The sequence below is a fragment of the Hemicordylus capensis genome, chromosome 3 (assembly GCF_027244095.1).
Source record: "Hemicordylus capensis ecotype Gifberg chromosome 3, rHemCap1.1.pri, whole genome shotgun sequence".
NCBI lineage: Eukaryota > Metazoa > Chordata > Lepidosauria > Squamata > Cordylidae > Hemicordylus > Hemicordylus capensis.
This window is the reverse complement of record NC_069659.1, coordinates 289486332-289505569: the sequence shown is the minus strand read 5'-3', so window position 1 is coordinate 289505569 and position 19238 is coordinate 289486332. Positions and strand designations below refer to the sequence as shown.

General features: G+C 43.4%; 1 long non-coding RNA gene across 2 annotated transcripts; it reads left to right on the top strand.

The window, feature by feature from the left end:
* Window positions 1–2628: 2628 nt before the first annotated feature.
* Window positions 2629–18984, top strand: LOC128349930 (uncharacterized). Of its 2 annotated transcripts, none has more exons than XR_008319070.1 (3): window positions 2629–3514; window positions 15721–15919; window positions 18602–18984. It is a non-coding gene; the product is annotated as an uncharacterized LOC128349930 (long non-coding RNA). The 2 variants fall into 2 exon arrangements; XR_008319071.1 differs by having other exon boundaries at window positions 2648–3514; window positions 15799–15919.
* The last annotated feature ends 254 nt before the right edge of the window (window positions 18985–19238 follow it).

Genomic DNA, 19238 nt, shown 5'->3' with positions numbered 1-19238 from the left:
GTTGCCTGATTTATTATTATTATTACACCTTACTCCAAAGCTACAAGTATACAGCTTCATATACATATATTAAATAGTAATGGGGCATCAAAGATACACCTTCCACAAAGTGCTATTTATCCTAAGGCTGGATCTGTGAAGAATTAAGGAGTAATATATAATCTGAACGCTGATCTGAGTGTTTGAGACTATAAACCTGTCCTAGAAACATGGAGAACACTACACTATATTCTTTCGTAGTATGTTGCTTTGAATAACCAACCAAGCAGTCATCCCTCAACAATTGCAAGGTTTCAGTTCCAGGAAAACTCTGCTATTGGCAAATTCATGGTTACTGAGCAATGGGAAACAGGGAGTTAGGGGAACTGCGATCATGAAAACAGCTAAAAAATCAAAGAAAAATGCCCCCCCCAATACCCCCAAATTCCCTAAAATTTCCAAGAGTCATCAAAAAGAGTGAGCAGATTGAACCTCTGGACATTAAAAAAAAAAAACCATCACTAAAAGGTACTTTTGAACCCCCTACAAATAGCTAAAAGTCATTTTAAATCATGAGTAGTCAGAAAGGTCAGCAAGAGGTATGAGCAGATTGAACCTCCAAATATCGTGAAACCCCCACCCCAAATCACCAAAATATCACCAAACCATAGATATTGGGTTGCAATTGGTGAGACGGGTCACAGTTTCCCAGTCACAAATATTCAAAACCGCGATTAGCAAGGGATGACTCTGTATTTGACTCTCTAAGGGACTTTGTCCGTATGCCTGTCTGACCACTGTTGTGCAAATACTGAAACTGCACAGGTACAGTTGTGCAACACTACGGCCATTATTTCCAATGGCTGTTGTGTCGTGCAGACGTCCAAACATGTTGACATTTGCACAGCAGCTCTCTTGTGTATGCTTCAATTTTGTTTTAAATGCCTGCCACAGTGCAGGCAGTGCGGAAACTGCCTGTGGGGTGCTGCGCAGTATGTGGGCCATTGACTCAGACAAATATTTTTCTAGATTGTTACTGCCATGACTTGAAGTTGGAAGAGGAAAATGAAAAACATGCAAGTCTGTTGCTTCATTATTTGATTTTTTTTTAAAGGCCATTAGTAATTAATGTCATTTTATTTTAGCACAGGCAATGAAGGGAAGACAGGTTGCTAGATGTTAAATAAGTTTAATACGTTTTCCATAAAGCCTCTGGAACACTCGAAATTGAGTCCAGAGTATCTTAGCAAGGCTACAGCTCCTTGATTCTGCACAGTATCTTTTTCAGAATTAATCTTCAGAGTCAGGATGTGCAGCTATAGGTTTTATACATGGCTATAAATTTTAGGAAATTAACTTCTCCATAAGAACATGTTCAGGGAAGACTTCAGCCTAGGGATCCCTATATTTTTAATTTCATCATCATTTAATTAAATGTATTTCAAGTTTATTATCTAATATATCTTTATATTCAGTCTCTGGTGGAGGAAAAAATGAATTTGTTAAAATAGGGGGAGACTTTTGTTTAGATATCCGATAATAGGCTGAGTTAAAAGGCAAATAGATCATTTATTGTCTTCATGGCAATTGATGGATAATTCCTACAATATATGTGATTTTTTTAGTATTTTTCCATTGTAATATTATACATCAAATTGTCTTAAAGCTGTTTTCTTGAACAGAATGTCCATTTTCAGTAACTCAGTATGTTCTGCAAATATTACTGAACTTCAAGATCACATTAGCATGGAAGATGTGAAAATCAGCTGCCTAAAATTACTTTCAAAATTGCTGCATTTAGAACTAGAGCGGGAAATCAAATAATTCACCACTTGTAGTGTTGGGGGTGCGGTGGGGACGTGCATTTAGCTGTCTTCTTCCTAGCTTTTAATAATATATTTCAAGAGAACTCTTGAAGCAGACGTTCATCCCCCAATGCAGAGAAGTCCTGGCAAGGAGCCTTCTGTGCTCGTAACCGGACAATAACATGATAGAGAACTTTTCAGTAAAAAGGTCATAGATATGCCTATACCCAACTGTTGTTTGGACCCAGTGAATATACAAGGTCACAGACAGTTATATCTCTTTGAGGGCTCTCTCCATTAACCCTAATCTTTTAAGTGTGCCTTTGCACTTTTTGCTGACCTCCTTCTTTACCACTACTGCTTCCAATGAGTAGTTCAAGAGATTAGTCCATAGCTCTGCTAACTACTTGAAGGGGAACATTCTAAAGGGGTGTCTCTCTTATATTTAGCAGTGGGGAGGCAACTGTCCTTGTTCAATCCACCACAGCAGCCCTCCTGGTGATATTTTCCTTGTGTTTATTCTGAGATTATGAGCCCTTTGGGGACAGAAGAATCATTTTCTCTTTTCTTTTGCTATTTAAATGACTTTGCTAACTGGGCAAAGAGGCACCTTTAAAATGTGGTGATTCTCTTATATTTAGCAGGGAAAGAGGAACTGGCCCTGTCTACCCCCAGCACAGCATCCCTCCAGTGGCTGTTTCTGGTGTCTATCTTAAGTTTCTTTTTAGTTTCGTTTCGTTTTACTTTGTGCGCCCTTTGGGGACAGGGATCCATCTTATTTATTTACTATTTCTCTATGTTTCTCTTTGGAAACTTTTGATGAAAAGCGGTATATAAATATTAGGGATGTACGAAACGTTTTGGGTGCACAACGATCTGTACCCGAATCTACCTGTTTCGGGCGATTTGTATACAAAACAAATCACTCCTCTGCAAGCCTGGCAAGATTCAGCTCCAGAACAAATCGCCCAGATTTTGGAACCGAATGTTTTGTTGTTTCATACCTCCATTTTGTGATGAGCTCTGTGTAGTCTCCATTTTGTGCTTTGACGTCATTTTGAATTTCCTTCCCTTCCAAGCTTCAGATCGGTGAACGAAAGCATGGGCTGATCTGCTGAGGATTCCCTCCTGGTTCCAGATTGGCTCTTTTGGCTCTTGCCACTGCTGACTGACCCCGCATTGGCCAGGAAAAGGGTTGAAGAAGGGGCAAGGGTGGGGTGGAGTTCAAGGAGGGATTTTCAATTAGATTTAAGCAGGAAGCAGCCACCATTCTGCCTTTCTGCCTCATGGCAGGAGAGAGCGAGGGAGAGAGCTTTGCCTTGCTTTGCCTATTGCCTTTTGCCTTGCCAGCCTGAGCCAAGTCTGCCTTGCCACTCTGCCTGTCTGCCCCTGCTGCATGCCAGCCTGGAATGGATTCTCTGCAGCATCGCTTTTTTGTTCCTGCTGCTGATTCAAGAAAAGAAAATAATTTTTTAATCCCCTTCCTGCTGCTGAGAGAATCACTGCCTGCCTGTGCTTGTTGTCTGTGCCATCCCCCAGCCCCCAGCCCCAGAGCCCTTGTGGCCACCCACCCACCCCCCACCCCCGATTTTCCAGGCTTTTGCCCCAGCCCGCCCCCTCCCGCCTGAATCTGGAGACTGGAGAAGGAGACTGAAGAAGATAGAGTAGACTCAGAGACCAGACCACAGAAGTGGACAACTGGACCCAATGTGGGTGAATCCCTAGACTGAGTGAGTGGCCATTTAACACACACACCCATCTCTGGAATTGTGTATTTTTTTTTTCCTGTTTGGAGGGAGGTTTTGGGTTGCAATTGAATTTAAAAAGTTGTATGTTTTTTAGTTTAAAAGTTTAAGCAGGGGTTCTGCCTGTGGGAGGGGTCCCCGTTAGCTAGTACTAGTAGGTGGTTAGAAGGCTAGTGTAGCCGCGTAGTTATTTTTTTAAAAATCTGTCTTTTTCCCCTTTCCAAATATTTTTTCCCATTTTTTAAAATTAAAAAAAAAAACACAGAAGTCCTCCAGCCCTCTGTGCCCATAACATATCAGTATTAGTATTCTCTGCCCAGCAGCCTACAGGCTCTGAGTGGGCGGGCAGGCACAGACTCTAGCCTCTTCCCTGTGCCCATTTAGTTTACCACCCACCCACCCCCAACTACCGTATTTAAAGAAAGAAAGCCTTCAGCCACCCCCCCCCCAGTCCACCAGCAGCCTATATTTGTATCTGTCCCCTAGTGCCCAGCAGCCTACAGGCTCTGAGTAGGCACACACTCTAGCCTCCTCACTGGGCCCATTTACCCCCCCTCCCCCAACTGCAGCATTCTGAGGCAATGGCAAAAATTAACCCTAAATCCCCTAACCCATTTGCAGAGCACACATGCACAGGTACTGTATACTAAGCTTCCCCCCTACATAATCCCAAGTCTAGCTATATATATATATATATATATATATATATATATATATATATATATATATACATATATATACAATAGGTTGTGCTGCTGGTGTCACAGGCTCCAATCCATTGCAGAAATATCAACAAATGCACCAAAAAATTGTGTGCCATAATTGTTGTCATCAATCATCACTCTTCTACTTGTGTAGGTGGGAGGGGGGTCAAACGTCGCTGTTCCACTGGCAGAATGCTTTGCATCCTTATTTAACCCACTTATGGCCGGGTGCCACAGATGTAGCTGTGTCTGCTGCTTGTTGATGAAATGTTTGCGGGGGGAAGGGAAGGGCAAATTTGATGCGGTTGTTGGCCCTAGTCTGCTGCCCTTGTCTGCTGCATCTGTGATATCACACTTACTTACTTGCTTGCTTGTTGCTGGCTGCTGCTGTTCTCCTGCATTGGGAGGGGGCGTGTGGGGAAGTGCATTTCATTGTTGTTGTTTCACACTGTTGTATGTAGACTGATTGCATTTATGGGGGGGGGGACACAGCGGATGTGTGTGACCTTTGGAAACCTTGTTCTTTGCAAAGCTCTGCTGTTGTTGATGTGTGCTGCATCCACCCTATGGGACAATGGGGACAGATAGTGCTCATTTCTGCCTGTGGGTGCCTCCTAGGAGTGCCAAAATGAGTCAGGTGGTACTAGTTCTCCAATGGGTGACAGCTACCAAAAAAAGTTCAAAGAAACTGGGCAAAGGGGTGATATTTAAAGAATTTCTGAGGTGTGTGCAGATTTGAGGCAGAAAAGGGGCTTCAGGGACAGCTTAAAGATGTTAGGTGGTAGTGCTCCAATGCGTGCCTGCTACCACCCAGATTTCAAAGAAATTGGTGGAAGGGGTGATTTTTAAATTATTTCTGAGGTTTGCGCATCTTTAAGCTTTTTCCCTTAGGGAATAATGGGGATTTCAGCTGCCCCATAATTCTACTTGTGGGCCACTTGGGTGGCCCAGAGCAAGTGGTGGTGTAGTGCACATAGGGTGCCTCAAAGTGGTTAGGAAAACCCAGTTCTCTTCAGTAGGGCTGAAATGAATGTAGTGCTCCAAGATTAACCAAGTATTTACACTTCGGATCAACATTTCCTGCCAAAACTTGAATGATAGCTTCAGGTTCTTCTTTAAACCTTGACATTGTCACCGACTCTTTGGGAGATGCATTTTACTCCAAAACTGATACTTTGCAACCTACCTTGCAATAGGGATGTGCGAACAGGTTCAATTCCGAACCTGTTCGACATCGAACTGATTTGGTTCAACAGCTTGATATCAGACTGAACCCCCCGCTGTTCAGTTTGATATCGAACCAACCCCCCTGGCCTGTTTGAGGGGTTCTAAGGTGGTGTGTGTGTGTGTGTGTGTGTGTTTTAAAAATGTAAATTGTCTTTAGAAAAATAACTCGCTCTGGGGGGTTTCTCTGAGGCCAGGGGGGCATCTGGAGGTCCCCCCTCCCCCCACCAGCCTCCATTAATGTCCAAATCGCCCAGTTTGGGCAGTCTTTGGCACATCCTGAATTTTTAAAAAAACCACAAGCCCCTGAACCAAACCGTATGTTTGTGTGTGTTTTGGGGTGCACAAAACCGAACATGCCTGGTCTGAGTCCGGTCCAGACTTGAACCAAACTGGGCAACCTGGTTTTATGCACAGCCCTACCTTGCAAGCCATTCATGACAAAGCAAGACCTGTCCCCACCCCCGTCACCTTGTCGCATCCAGTGACCTGCATCCAGTGGCCAGTCCCCCAAGTGCACAGCATTCTCTTCACAGGAGTATGAGTGAAGCAGCACCCATAGGTCTGGAGAGGAGGAGACCTTGGTTGTAACAAGGGGAGGCAGGGGTGGTCCTTGGTGTCCGGTGAGTGGCAAAGTGGTTTGCAATGTGTCTGGAAAACAGCAGCAAACTCATGAAGATGTGACCTTGACACAATTTTACCCCCCTTAACCCTAAACACCTTGAATCATGATGAATTTTATTTTTATTATTTATTTATTAACATATATTTATACCGCCCAAAACCTACGTCTCTGGGCGGTTTACAACAAAATAAAAACAGAAAGTAAAACATTAGTTAAAACAAAAATGAAAAGTTTAAAACATTACAACAATTTAAAATTTTAAAAAGAATATTTTAATACACCAGTAAAACTATTAAAACAATATTAATTAAAAGCCTGGGTGAACAGATGCGTCTTTTAAGACTTTTAAAAAGCTGTCAGAGATGGGGAGGCTCTTATGTCACTAGGGAGCGCATTCCAAAGCCTTGGGGCAGCAGCAGAGAAGGCCCGTCCCTGAGTGGCCACCAGACAAGCTGGTGGCAAATGCAGACGAACCTCTCCAGCTGATCTCAGTAGGTGGTGGGGTTCATGACGAAGAAGACGTTCTCTTAAATACCCAGGGCCCAAACCATTTAGGACTTTATAGGTTATAACCAACACCTTAGAACCCCTCAAACAGGCCAGGGGGGTTGGTTTGATATCAAACTGAATGGCTAATGAGGTACAAGTAATGGCATCTGACCCATCACTAGCCATCCACCAGATTGCAGAGTTGCTGCAGTTTAAATGACTAATTGAACTGCATATACGCCAAGATAATCACAGTTAGCAATGCATTCACTTACCATTCGTGCTGGTCTTTGGAATTCCATCAGCATTAGGCACAAATACAGTTTGCCACAGATGCCTTAGGAAACAATGAAGTAGCACTGGAAAACTGAATTAGTGAAGCAGATGTTCACTAGTATTTTACTTAAAATACTATCATGGCTTTGGTGATTAATGAGAATAAATATTCTGAAATCTGGCCCAGAACACTTAAGAGGATAAGCTTATCAGGGGAGATCCCTGGGGTCCACCTTTCCTTAGGACTCAATGTCATATCTGTGGACTAGTTCTTTTATTGAATGGTACAGAGGAGAAGATGACAAGAAGCAGTTCCTGCCTTCTGTATTGCTTCTCAAGAACCCACAAAGGAGACAGCTACAGCTCCTCCAACTATCTCTGTTTACACAGACAGTCTCCATGTTCTGGTAGTTTCTCCCTGGTAAATCACTGTTCTTATTTTACCTTTTGGAGAGATGTTGATTTAAAAACAAACTTCAGTGTGCACACACAGTGTGCTAACTGAGCAAAGAGACACCTTTTATAGTGGTGATTCTCTTATATTTAGCAGGCAGAGAGCAACCAGCCCTATCCAACCCCAGGATAGCATCCCTCCATTGGCTGCTGCTGGTATCTGCCTTATGTTTCTTTTTAGATTGTGAGCCCTTTGGAGACAAGGGAACGTCTTATGTATTTATTATGTGTTTTTCTGTGTAAACTGCTTTGAGAACTTTGGTTGAAGAGTGGTCTATACATATTCCTAGTAGTAGTAGTAAAATGGAATGGCCTCAACAGGCCCCAGGCATGATACATAATAAGAGACATACAGCTAGTTCTGATGGGTAAAGGGCCACAACTTTATTTCAGATCAGTAATTGGATGGTAGCAAGAACAAACTCCACCCCCCACTCCCCCCAGCAGTGGGGGCTAACTAAGGCTGGAGTCGACGTTTGTCCTTCAGAATAATTTCGAGTGACACATCCTGGCTCAGAGCCCGGAAGCAGTGAATGTTGCTTCGTGCTCCTCTTTGCCAACCCCATGGGGTCTGGGCTTTTCATGGATTTCACTAAAACAAGCCTTACAGCCTTTGAAGTTATGAAAACCAGGAAGCAAGTATGGGTGCCAACCATACCTTTGAGCCATGAAGACTCTAAGGGAAAGTAAACCACCCACCTGATTTAAATAGCCCAAGGATCCTCATCTACTGGTATACAAAGCTTGCACTGCCCCTGCCCATTGTGACCTAAATAACTAACAAGGGAAACAGAAGAGATTAGGCGAAAAACAGCTCACACAATGCCAATCCAGTGAGAAGCAAAAATTCCTACTCCACCCACAAAAGGACGAGCACCCCAAAATCCATTCTGTATCCAGGGTGGGAGGGAGGGAGAGTCTGTCTGGCAAGACTGGAGCCTCCAAGGCAAGGGCTGGCTACAACAGCCATATAGCCCCACCCCCTTTGGAGGCTTCCGCCAATCAGGCCTGCCCCATGCCAGTTCCAGGCCGGGTATGGGCAAAGCGCCCCCACCCCAGCACAAGGCTGGTGGGTGGCCACAAACTTCAGGTTTCCACTCTTTCCTTCAGGAAATGTCTGAGTATAGCTGATGCAGTCTCTAGTGCACATATAAATGTGTCCACATGGAAACAAAATGGTAGTGTGCTGTTTCCCTTCCATTCCCCCTAGAACTGCCTCTTCAGACAGTAAATATTGCTTAATGTGTTTGCTTTGCAGCTATTCTATACGTATAACCGGATCCATTATGAGGTTAATCATTTTAATAAACATGCTTAATTTTGATTTAAAGGGCAAATTGGATAGTTTAGTTACAAGTACCTAAGAGTGTCCCCCATTTGTGAAATGTTGGAAGATACATTATTATTAGCTATAATTCATCATGTGTGTGAATTTTTGTACTGATTGATTGATTGATTGACTGACTGATTGATTGATTAAGTGCTGTCAAGTCAGTGTCGACTCTTAGAGACCACATAGATAGATTCTCTCCCTGATGCGCTGTCTTCAACTTGGCCTTTAAGGTTTCTCAGTGATGCATTCATTGCTGTCATAATCGAGTCCATCCACCTTGTACTTATACACATGTCCAAACAATAAAGTAAGAATTGGATCTGGATTCTGGTTCACAGCCAGGGAATGTCTGGATTTTCCCCCTTCAACCTTGAAGATCTTTATGGAACTTGAAACTTTTTTGTCTAATCAGGCTACCAATTCATATAGGATCCATTATTGGTATTTCTGAGACCAAAGACTATGAGTGTGCCTGCCCAATGCTCTCCTGTGGTCTTTGTCAACAATTTAAAAATATTTTTGTTTTCTTTTGAAGTAGTTCAAAAGCTTTAATAAAAAGCCTTAATGAAAATGTGCTATTAACATTAACACTCCTAACAGTGGGGTCATTCAATCCTAGAAACACTTTTGCAATTCTATTACAAACCATAAAGCAGCCATTTAGACAATCATTGTTGAAACAACAGTTACAATAAGTTTTAATTTTATGGACCATTATCAAACATATACCAAAAATGCAACTGGAAATGTATGTTTACTAGCATTTTTAACCCACTCTCTCCCCACAGGCTTATAGTAGGTAGCAAAATTTAAATCCCAAACACTATATTTAAATCCCAAGTACTATTCAATAAAACTATGAGGTATGATAATGCAAACATTAAGCATTTGAAGTCTTGTTGATTCTGAAAACCATCACTGTGCTATAATACCAGTGCAGCAATCCTGCACCTGCACTTCATTAGTCTGGATGTCAGCCAATGCTTCCAAAATTTCAAATGTTTCGATCTCTGGTCGGGGGTGGGTGGGCAAGGGGAATTGTGTATTTTTTCCTGAATTTCCCCCCAGGCCTTCACATTTCTAGGTAAAGGTAGGGGGCCCATGCAACTGGTCTGTCGCTTGTTGCGTCCAATCCTCCCGAGGGAAGCTGCACAGGTTTCAGTGGTGTATTCTCCCGCATCAGACCAGGAGAGCTGGTCTTGTGGTAGAAGCATGAATTGTCTCCTTTGCTAAGCAAGGTCCAGCCTGGTTTGCATTTGAATGGAAGATGACATGTGTGAGCACTGTAAGACATTCCTTTAGAGCAGGCCTACTGAACTTTCCCCCCCCCCTGCTATTTTTGGACTAAAACTCCCATAATCCCCAGTGGCCAGTAGCCAGAGATTATGGGAGTTGTAGGCCAACATCTGCAGGAGGGCCGAAGTTAACAGCCCTGCCTTAGAGGATGGGGCAACTCTAGAAAGAGCATCCCGCATGCTTGGATGCATTGCAGAAGGTTCCAAGTTCCCTCCCTGGCATCTTCAAGATAGGACTGAGAGAAACTCCTGCATGCAATCTTGGAGAAGCTGATGTCAGTCTGTAAAGACAGTACTGAGCTAAATGCACCAATGGTCTGACTTGGTATAAGACAGAGCCCTGTCTTCCTATGATCCTATGTCATGTTGGGCTCTTAGCAATTACTGAAGGGGTCTTGTGCTGACACTGGCCCCAATGGCTTGTCAAGCTTAATGAGCCTTGGGCCTCAATAAAGAACATGGAAAGCCATTCTAGAATAATTAGGTTATTCATATTTCTAATCTGCCCCATCATGGCAGCTTGGATGGGTGGCAATGCTTTAAAAGCCACAGCAATAAAATTAAAAACTATTGAATAAAACTATCCATTAAGATAAAATATGCTTTTGCCATGCACCCAGTATCTGCTGCTGGCTGGGCTTTGTTTTCCCCAACTTTCCTCCGACAGGAAGATACTCCAGACAAGCACAGGGTATGGAAAGCATGGTGCTGCTCTGGAATCTGATATTTCTTCTGACTAGCCAAAAAAAAAAAAAAAAGCTGGACTTTCATGTTTTATTAATGAAAATGACAATCCAACGTACTTTTCTAGGTCCATTAATATGAATGCAGATAACATGCAGTGCCTCTGCCATCCCACTACCATTTAGTAATAAATTAATACAACATTACCCTAAGCCATCTGAGATCTCCCTAATGGACCCGGAGAAAAGAAGCAATTATAATGATTCTCAGGGAAAAAAGGAAATAAGCTGGAAATAGCTGAACAATGAGGAGCTCGGCAAACACAAGGCTGCCCTTGGATTATCAGCTGCTCCAAACGCCGGAGGGGAGACAGGAGGGCAGTGGGGCCTGGGGCTGCCATAGGGCCCTGTTGGTGTGCTTGTTGCACCTCCCTAAGGCTGCCTACAGTTGAACAAATTGTTGTTTTTATCATGTTCCAAGTAGACCATCTGCTAATAAAACATTGTACGTTGCCTTTCCGTGCAAACAACAACTGTTCATCTAGCTAATTTTTTTCTCTCCCAAGCACCAGTTCAGCTTTGGGTTCCTGAATAAAAGCCAAATATTAACAATAGCCCTTTGTGGCCCTTCTGAAGAGTTTAATGTGGAGGCTGCTGTGAAGTAGCTGTGGGACTGAAGCAGCGCACCTCTGCTTAACTGTAGTTGCTGTTCATCTCTTTAGTGCTCTGAAGATGTTCTGCGCAGAATATTTTATTACAGAAAAAAGAAAAAGAAAAAAACAGTGCATGCAACAGTCACTTGCTCTTTTAACTGGAAAATGTCTCAAAACTTGAACTTGCGATGATATTTTAACATTGGGATAAACTCATAGGCAGAGGCTCACTAACCCCCAGACCTTGGGGACCTAGTCTAGTCCTCCAAGGTCGGGGGGCTTCCAAATGGCCCGGGGGGGGCTCGGCAGCCACCCTGCACCCGCCCCACCAAACCTCTGTTTTTTGTTTTGTTTTAACTTTTTTTCCCCTTAGTGTGGCCGAGGGGTGCCCACAAGGGGGGGGGAGCAGAGCAGTCCTTCTCTCTTCTCCCCCCGCCCCTGGCGGCAGAGAGACCGGAGGGACACTGGCCACGTCAGTTCGGGCCAGAGTCTTTAAAAAATGCGCAGGCACCCACTTGCGACGATCTCTAAACAGCACAGGCGCGCTTCACATTTTGTTAAAGTCACTGGCCTGAACAGATGTGGCCAGCATCCCTCCGGTCTCTACACCACTGGGGGCGGGGGGAGAAGGGAGAAGGACTGCTCCACTCCCCCAGCCCTGCAGGCACCCCTTGGCTGCGGTAAGGGGGGAGGGTTTTTTTTTAAAAAAAACCTAGAGGTTTGGTGGGGCGGGCCCCTCAAAGGAGGTTACAGGGGCCCTTGTGCGCATGGGGGGCCTCACGGCTGGGGGATCCAGACTTTCCGGGTGCCCAAATCATTTTGGTGTGTCCCTGCTCATAGGCCACAATCCTGCTCCATTCACTCCTAGAGATCAAGGTGCAGAAGAGTAGCCACAGGCCTCTGGTATAAATTCCCCTCTCCCACAAAATATCCTGATAGAGCGATCAAGGCCCTCCTGGAGTTCTGTGCTTCATCCTCCGGCACTTCTGCCAACAACCCCCTCCTCCACCACACATTGTGCACAGTTCTCTTCCTGCTTCCTCAAGTGCATAAGTGCACTTGAGGAAGCAGGAACAAGTGCATAAGTAAGTAAGGCCAAGGGCATACCATATGCATCAATCTTACAACAGTCCTCAGGCAAGCTCCTCTTCTGGTTAGCCTCCAGGATTAATCTAGAGTCTCTAGGAATTGACATCAATCCCAGAAAAAGGAATTCTGGAGCAATCCCCTATTGGAAACAATTCTGGAGGGGGGGGAACACACACACACACACACACACACACACACACACACACAGACACAAATGGTGTGTGTGAGAGTGGGGGGTAAATTCATTTTTGAAATGCCAGGTCTTTGAACTCCTTTGAATTATCAGTCACAGCAGGTTTGGATCTGTATAAAATGACTGCCCTGAGAATGGCCCAAACCATTTATATGACTGTCAATTACTGTGTTTAAGAGCCATTGATGTCGCCAACTAAAGCATGAGTTCTTAGTACAGCTTCATCTCAAAAACCGTGGCAGTCCATAATATTATTGTGACAAATCTGATGATATTAAGTAGATTTGAACACACAGTGGGTGTCATAAACTTCTCCACTTGGGTTATACTGAACTCATTACTTTAATCCAACTGCTTCTATTACCCTTCACAGTAAACACAATCAAAATTTGAATCGAAACCTCTCATTCATGCATCTCTGCATGCAATAAACGTTTCTGTACCAAGAGTTGCTCACATGATTGGATATTACCGTGCTGTAATGTTACTGCAGTAAATAGCACCATCTAGGGATCCACATTCGGAAGATTCTTGCTTGAACAACGTTTGACATGCTAAATTGGCAAATGTGCTTTCCAAAGAATGTGTGTATGTGTGGTTACTAGGGCTATTCATAATGCTTGAGTGAGGCCAACATCAGATCTCAAATCCAAATCCCCAAACATGTTCCAAAAACAGGCTCACAAAGCTGGAACCTTGCTCCCATTAATTCTGCTCCCTATTGAGCCCTCTTGACTTCTGCCTAGCCAGGGCTCCTTCATTTGCTGCCACCACCATCTATAAACCACCAGGACTGTAACCAGTAAAATAACCATCTGTCAGCACATAAGGAAGAGGGCTGAGATATCTCTCTAGCTCTCTAGCTCTCCATCTATAAACTGCCTGACATGTATATCCCTAGGCAGTTCACGTGGTTTAAAGCACAGCAATCATGAAAACAGAACAAAATAAATAATCAAAATGATTTTACAGAATAAAAGCAACAATAAAACAAGTTTTGACATGCTTTAACTAAGTGTCTGAGAAAACAGGTGCATCTTAAGGGTCTTTATGAAGCCAGCCAGAAGGACATTATTTTGACAGGAAGCACATTCCACAGCCCTGGGACAGCCATAGAGAAGGCTCAGTTCTCAAATGAGCTGGTACTGGCAACCATAACCTGACCTCCCCAGGTGATCTTAATAGGCAAGAGCAGACCTTGGGGACCCAGTCTAACCCCCAGACCTTGGGGACCCAGTCTGGTCCTCGAAGTTCTGGGGTGGGGGCTCCAAATGGCCAGGGCCGGGGGCCTCCGGCAGCCACCCCGCACCCACCCTGCCCAACCTCAGTGTTTTTTTTATTATTATTTCTTGTTTACAGTCAGACAGATGTTATTGACTGGTTTGTTTTATCCAGACATCGAGTCCTTCCCAAGGACCTGGGATGGCTGAATTTTATTGTCAGTTGTTCTAGATATCGTCGCAGAATATAGGCTGTTTCTATCCAGACATCGAGTCTTTCCCAAGGACCTGGGATGGCTGAATTTATTATTATTATTATTATTATTATTACTACTACTACTACTACTACTACTACTACTGCAGCTGGGGGGTAACTGCCGGGGGGGGGGCAAAGCAGTCCTTCTCCCTTCTCCCCTTTCCCCCTGGTGGCATCAGGGGACGGAGCGATGCTGGGCCCATCGATTGGGGCCAGCGTCTTTTGCCAACTCTGAGGCATGCCTGCCCATGGATGGGCCCAGTGCTGCTCCAACCCCTGATGCCATTGGAAGAGGGGGGAGAGGAGAGAAGTACTGCTCTACTCCCACCCCCCAGCAGCCACACCTTGGCTGTGGTAATAATAATTTTAAAAATACATGGAGGTTTGGCTGGATGAGCAGCAACTGTAATTAAAATGCATGATCAGCCCCTCCCCAAAAGGAGGTTTCAGGGGGCCATGCAGGGTGGTCCTTGCATTCAGAGGGGGGCTCACAGCTGGGCGGTCTTGGCACCCAAATTTCCTAGGTGCACCCCTGGGCAAGAGGGTTCATGACAAAGGAGGTGCTCTCTTAAATACCCTGAATCCAAGCCATTGGAGGCTTTATGGGTAATGACCAGTACTTTATGTTTTGTTCATAAATATATCAGCAGGCAGTGCAGTTTTTTTAAAATCTGTGTTATATAAGGCCTATTCACATGTTATGTTCAACACTTGCACAATGAGTGTACAGTATACACAGGTACAGATCTGTACACAGTTACAGTCATTCACATGTAACGTTGAATCCAGGTACAGAAGTACATTTCCTAGCTGTACCATGCATTTGAAGGGCCTTTATCCAGCCTCACTTTTAAAATGAACTCAGGTATGGTCATTCACACAAACACATGTACAGTATAATGTGCGAATCGGGCTATGGTCTCTTCAGGTTGTCTCAGAAACTGGTCCAGCTGCTGCATTCTGCGTCAAATTGTAGTTTCCAGATGAGATATTAGTTGTATACGTGACTTTTAAATTTGTTTGGAAATTGAATAACATCCAAATAATAATAAAAGAATGCACGGAAAGCAAAGGCCAATGGGCAATTCTAGTAGTTCAAAATCTAAGGTGTCTGCAAAGGTAAATGGCTGGGGAAGGCAACCCTTATTGCTCGCGCTCTCTCTCTCTCTCACATACACACACCATATATGAAGCAGCTGTGATACAAACACCTTAGCATAACATTTAATATGCTAATGGTGATGTTCTGTAAGGATTAACCTTATGGGCTCTACAAGAATGGAAGACTCCAGTCTATAAAGCTGAAAGCTGCCTGAAGACTGAATGGCTGTTCACGTCTGCCTGATGATAGGAATTTCATTTTCAAAGGTTCTTGAGACGACAAGCACTATTCTCTAAAATGTTCCCAGTAAAGTGAAGTCCTCCTAAGATGACTGGCTTTCTGATTAATAGCCTTGTCATCATTTCACATGGAAAGGGATTACAATGCAAACTTCATCCTCCACTACATTATTTACATTTTTTGTTTGGCTTGGTTTAATTATGGTGAATATTATGCCCCTCGTTTTCAGGGCTGTTAATTTGTTTCATTAAATTAAGTTTCCATAATAAGTGAGGAGCGGAAGACATTTATTTATACTGCTTGTAGTTTATATCCACTGGTTACTGAATACAGCATATGTTACATGTTTTTTAAAGCTCTTACATCTCTGCCTCAGCTCAGTCTTGGTGCACATCTTGCCAATCAGCTGCTGATCATCTACTTTTTATACCCAGAAGCACATCAAAGACATGGTTGGAAGCTATAATGAAAAATTATATATAACCGGGTAACCTGCATGAGGGTTATACACACCATTTGTGGAAGGAATCGTGTTTGGGGATATCAAATTTCAAAGTAAGTTTTATTTTTAGCAGCTGTGCTTGATGTTTATTTGTCAAACTCTTTGCCTTGTCTTAGTAGAACACCATTCATTAATGCAAAAAGTATCACTAAAATGTGTTTCTTATGCTAATTGAATATGTAGTGTATCTGGTTGCATTTTACTGTAGTATATTAAGACAATGAATCCTAACATTAATTAAATTTATTTATTTATCAAATTTTTATGCCACCCCAAACATCCGTCTCTGGACAGCTTACAACATAAAAACAAAAACAAAAAGTTAAAACTTAACAATTTAAGACCACAATTAAATTAAAAAGCCTGGGTGAAAAGGTAAGTCAAAAAATTAATACTTTTCAGCTCATTGATACTGCCCAAGATAAGACCCAAAATGGTCATAACCAATTCCTGGCTGGAAATGGCTCATAAGAAGCTGCCATCTGTCTTTCAAGTGATTCTGGTGTACTCTCTGAACTCAGATGAATCAACTGTGGGCTGGTTCTGATGTAATGTGGAACCCCTGCTATGCCCAGACAGGCGTCATATCCGAGGTTCAGGAGAGCATGCTCCCGAGCACAGGGATGTTGAATGGAGCCAAACTTAACCGCCGTTCTGTTTGACATCTGAACCAGCCATTTATTTCAAGAAGAGTATTTTTCTAAACTATGACCCCATTCCTGCAATGCTCTCAAACAAAAGGAATTTCAGAGAAAGTACAATGACAATGACAACATCACCAATCATCTCAATGTTATGGGCCTCCCCATAACAAATTATTCTCTGGGAGACTCACAACATAACACAATAAAATAAAACCTCCAGCTTCAGAGGCACGATGCCTCTCAATACCAGCTGCAGGGGAGCAATAGCGCAGGGATGTGCACAAACTAGTTCATGCACTCCTGGGAGGTGGGGGGACAGGGAAGGCACTGCCTACCTGTCAGCCCCCACCCTGCCGCTTTCCCCCCACCAGTGCTCCCCAAAGATGTGGGTGCACTGGGCTGCAGCATTCCTGCTTGCAATCCCAATCAGCGTCACCATGCTCATGGCCGACATGCATGCACACAGCATGCACGCACATGCACATCAGCCATAAGTGTGGCAACGCTGATTGGGGCTGCAAGCAGGAACTCTGCAGCCCAGCACACCCACTTGTTTGGAGAACGATGGCAGGGGGGAAGTGGTGGGGTGGGGTGACAGGTAGGCAGCACCTTCCCTGTCCCTTAAAGCAACCCCCCACCCTTTGAACCGCTGGAATGCTGGCAGACCAAACCAGTTCAGTGCTCCAGGAAGGGTGTGCCAAACTGGTTCCATGCACATCCCTATCAACACAGAAGAGAGGGCATGCCCTCACATCTTGCCTGTGTGCTTCCCAGAGGCATCTGGTAGGCCATGTGTGAAACAGGATGCTGGATTAGATAGGCCTTGGGCCTGATCCGGCAGGGCTGTTCTTATGTTCTAAAACATATAATCCTTTGGGGACAGGGAGCCTCTTTCTTTCTTTCTTTCTTTCTTTCTTTCTTTCTTTCTTTCTTTCTTTCTTTCTTTCTTTCTTTCTTTCTAAACCGCTCTGGGAAATTTTGTTGAAATGCGGTATATTAAGATTTGTCGTATTATACAGTATCATAAAAACAAACAAAACAAAAACTACCAACAGATACAATTTACAAACATTTTCAAAGCATTTTAAAAGCCTGGGTGAACAAAACGATCTTCACTTGGTGTCTAAAAGAGCATAATGATGGTGCTAGTCAAGCCTCAGTGGGGAGGCTATTCCCAAAATGTGATGTCACCTCTGGAAAGGCCCCCTCCCTAGTTGCCACCCACGTCACCTCATTTGGTGGGGGCACTTGGAGCAGGGCCTCTGTTTATCTTAAGGTCCAGGTGACGACATATAGAGCAAGGTACTCTTGCAGGTAACATAGTCCCAAGCCACTTCAGGCAAGTAACTATTCCCCACTTGGTAGAAAAGCTTATGGTAGAAATGCATGGTAGAAAAGCTTATGAGAAGAGATACTGGAAAAGGAGCCAGAATCATAAAGAAGTTCCCAGAACAGAGGTAGCATATATTTGTTGCTATTATTGTCACTCGGGTGCAGTGGATGATAGGGTTGCATGGACTGATACCAGCCAAAGGAGAGGTATCACGTTCATAACCGACCTTCCTAATGCTAGCAGGGCAATATATCTCTCCTGTGTAGACTTTTTCCTGCTTTCTCCCCTTTTTACTTTGTCTGCTTTAATTGTTATCTTACTGTTGAGATGACAGTTCAACAGAGGGGTAGGGAAAGAAGTAGAGAGTGAAGTCTGAGTGTTTGATTTGCATAGATTTCACATGAACGGATGATCTGCTCCTTTCACTGTCTACCATTGTGGAAGCTTTCAGTAAATCAAAAACTCCTATTGCTATAGAGCCTTCTTACAGGTCATCTCTCTGAATGTGTTTTTTCATCTGTATGTGACAGGGTGAAAAATAAAAGACAGCATTTTAGAGACTAGCAAGCAGGTGAACCCCCCCCCCCCCCCCCCGCTGCCCATTACGGACATCACAGTGATGGCAAGGACATTGAGATTTATAGCCAGAAATAAAAGGAATTTAAGAAGCATAATCTGAAACTGATTTCAGTGCACTTTCTGATCAGATACAATCAAACCTGTTATGTAGCCCAATATGTTTTTCTTTTTCTTTTCAGGTTTTGGACAAGGGAATGACATTGTAGAATAGGCTTATAGATGAGTTGCCATCGTCATTGACATTCAAAGCAGACTACTTGACTACATGGCTATTTATTCGCCTTTTGCAAACATTCCCTAACTATTCGGATCTAGCTTTTAGTCGTCCACCTAAGATAACCTTTTCTTTAGATGATATCCATAGAATGGGTTTCGAAAGCATTATTTCATTAAAGCATCACATGATTTATGCTAAATGCTGGTAAGTGTTTGCTATCTCCAATTGCCAAAAAGGACTATGTACCTGTATTTTGAAATTGTGTTTGGAAGGTGACCTTCCCTAGCCTTGTAAATCCCTTGCTTGCCCTTGGAACAGAGGTATTAAAACTTTTTAGAAAATATATATTCAACAGTTTGTTGTATCTCTATCCCAGCCCATTTTATACAAATTAAGCCAGAAATTTGAATAGGTTTCTGATATATATGATTATGGTGCTATATATAATGTTTCTTTAAAAATCGATAATTACCTTCTCAGTTGTGTTAGAATTGCAGACTTCCTATGAGGAAGGTTGTGGAACTAGAAAATCAAAGCATGTGTTTTGCAGCTTTCCTATATGCAGCTGTGAGCACAATTAAGAACACTTTAAAATGGCC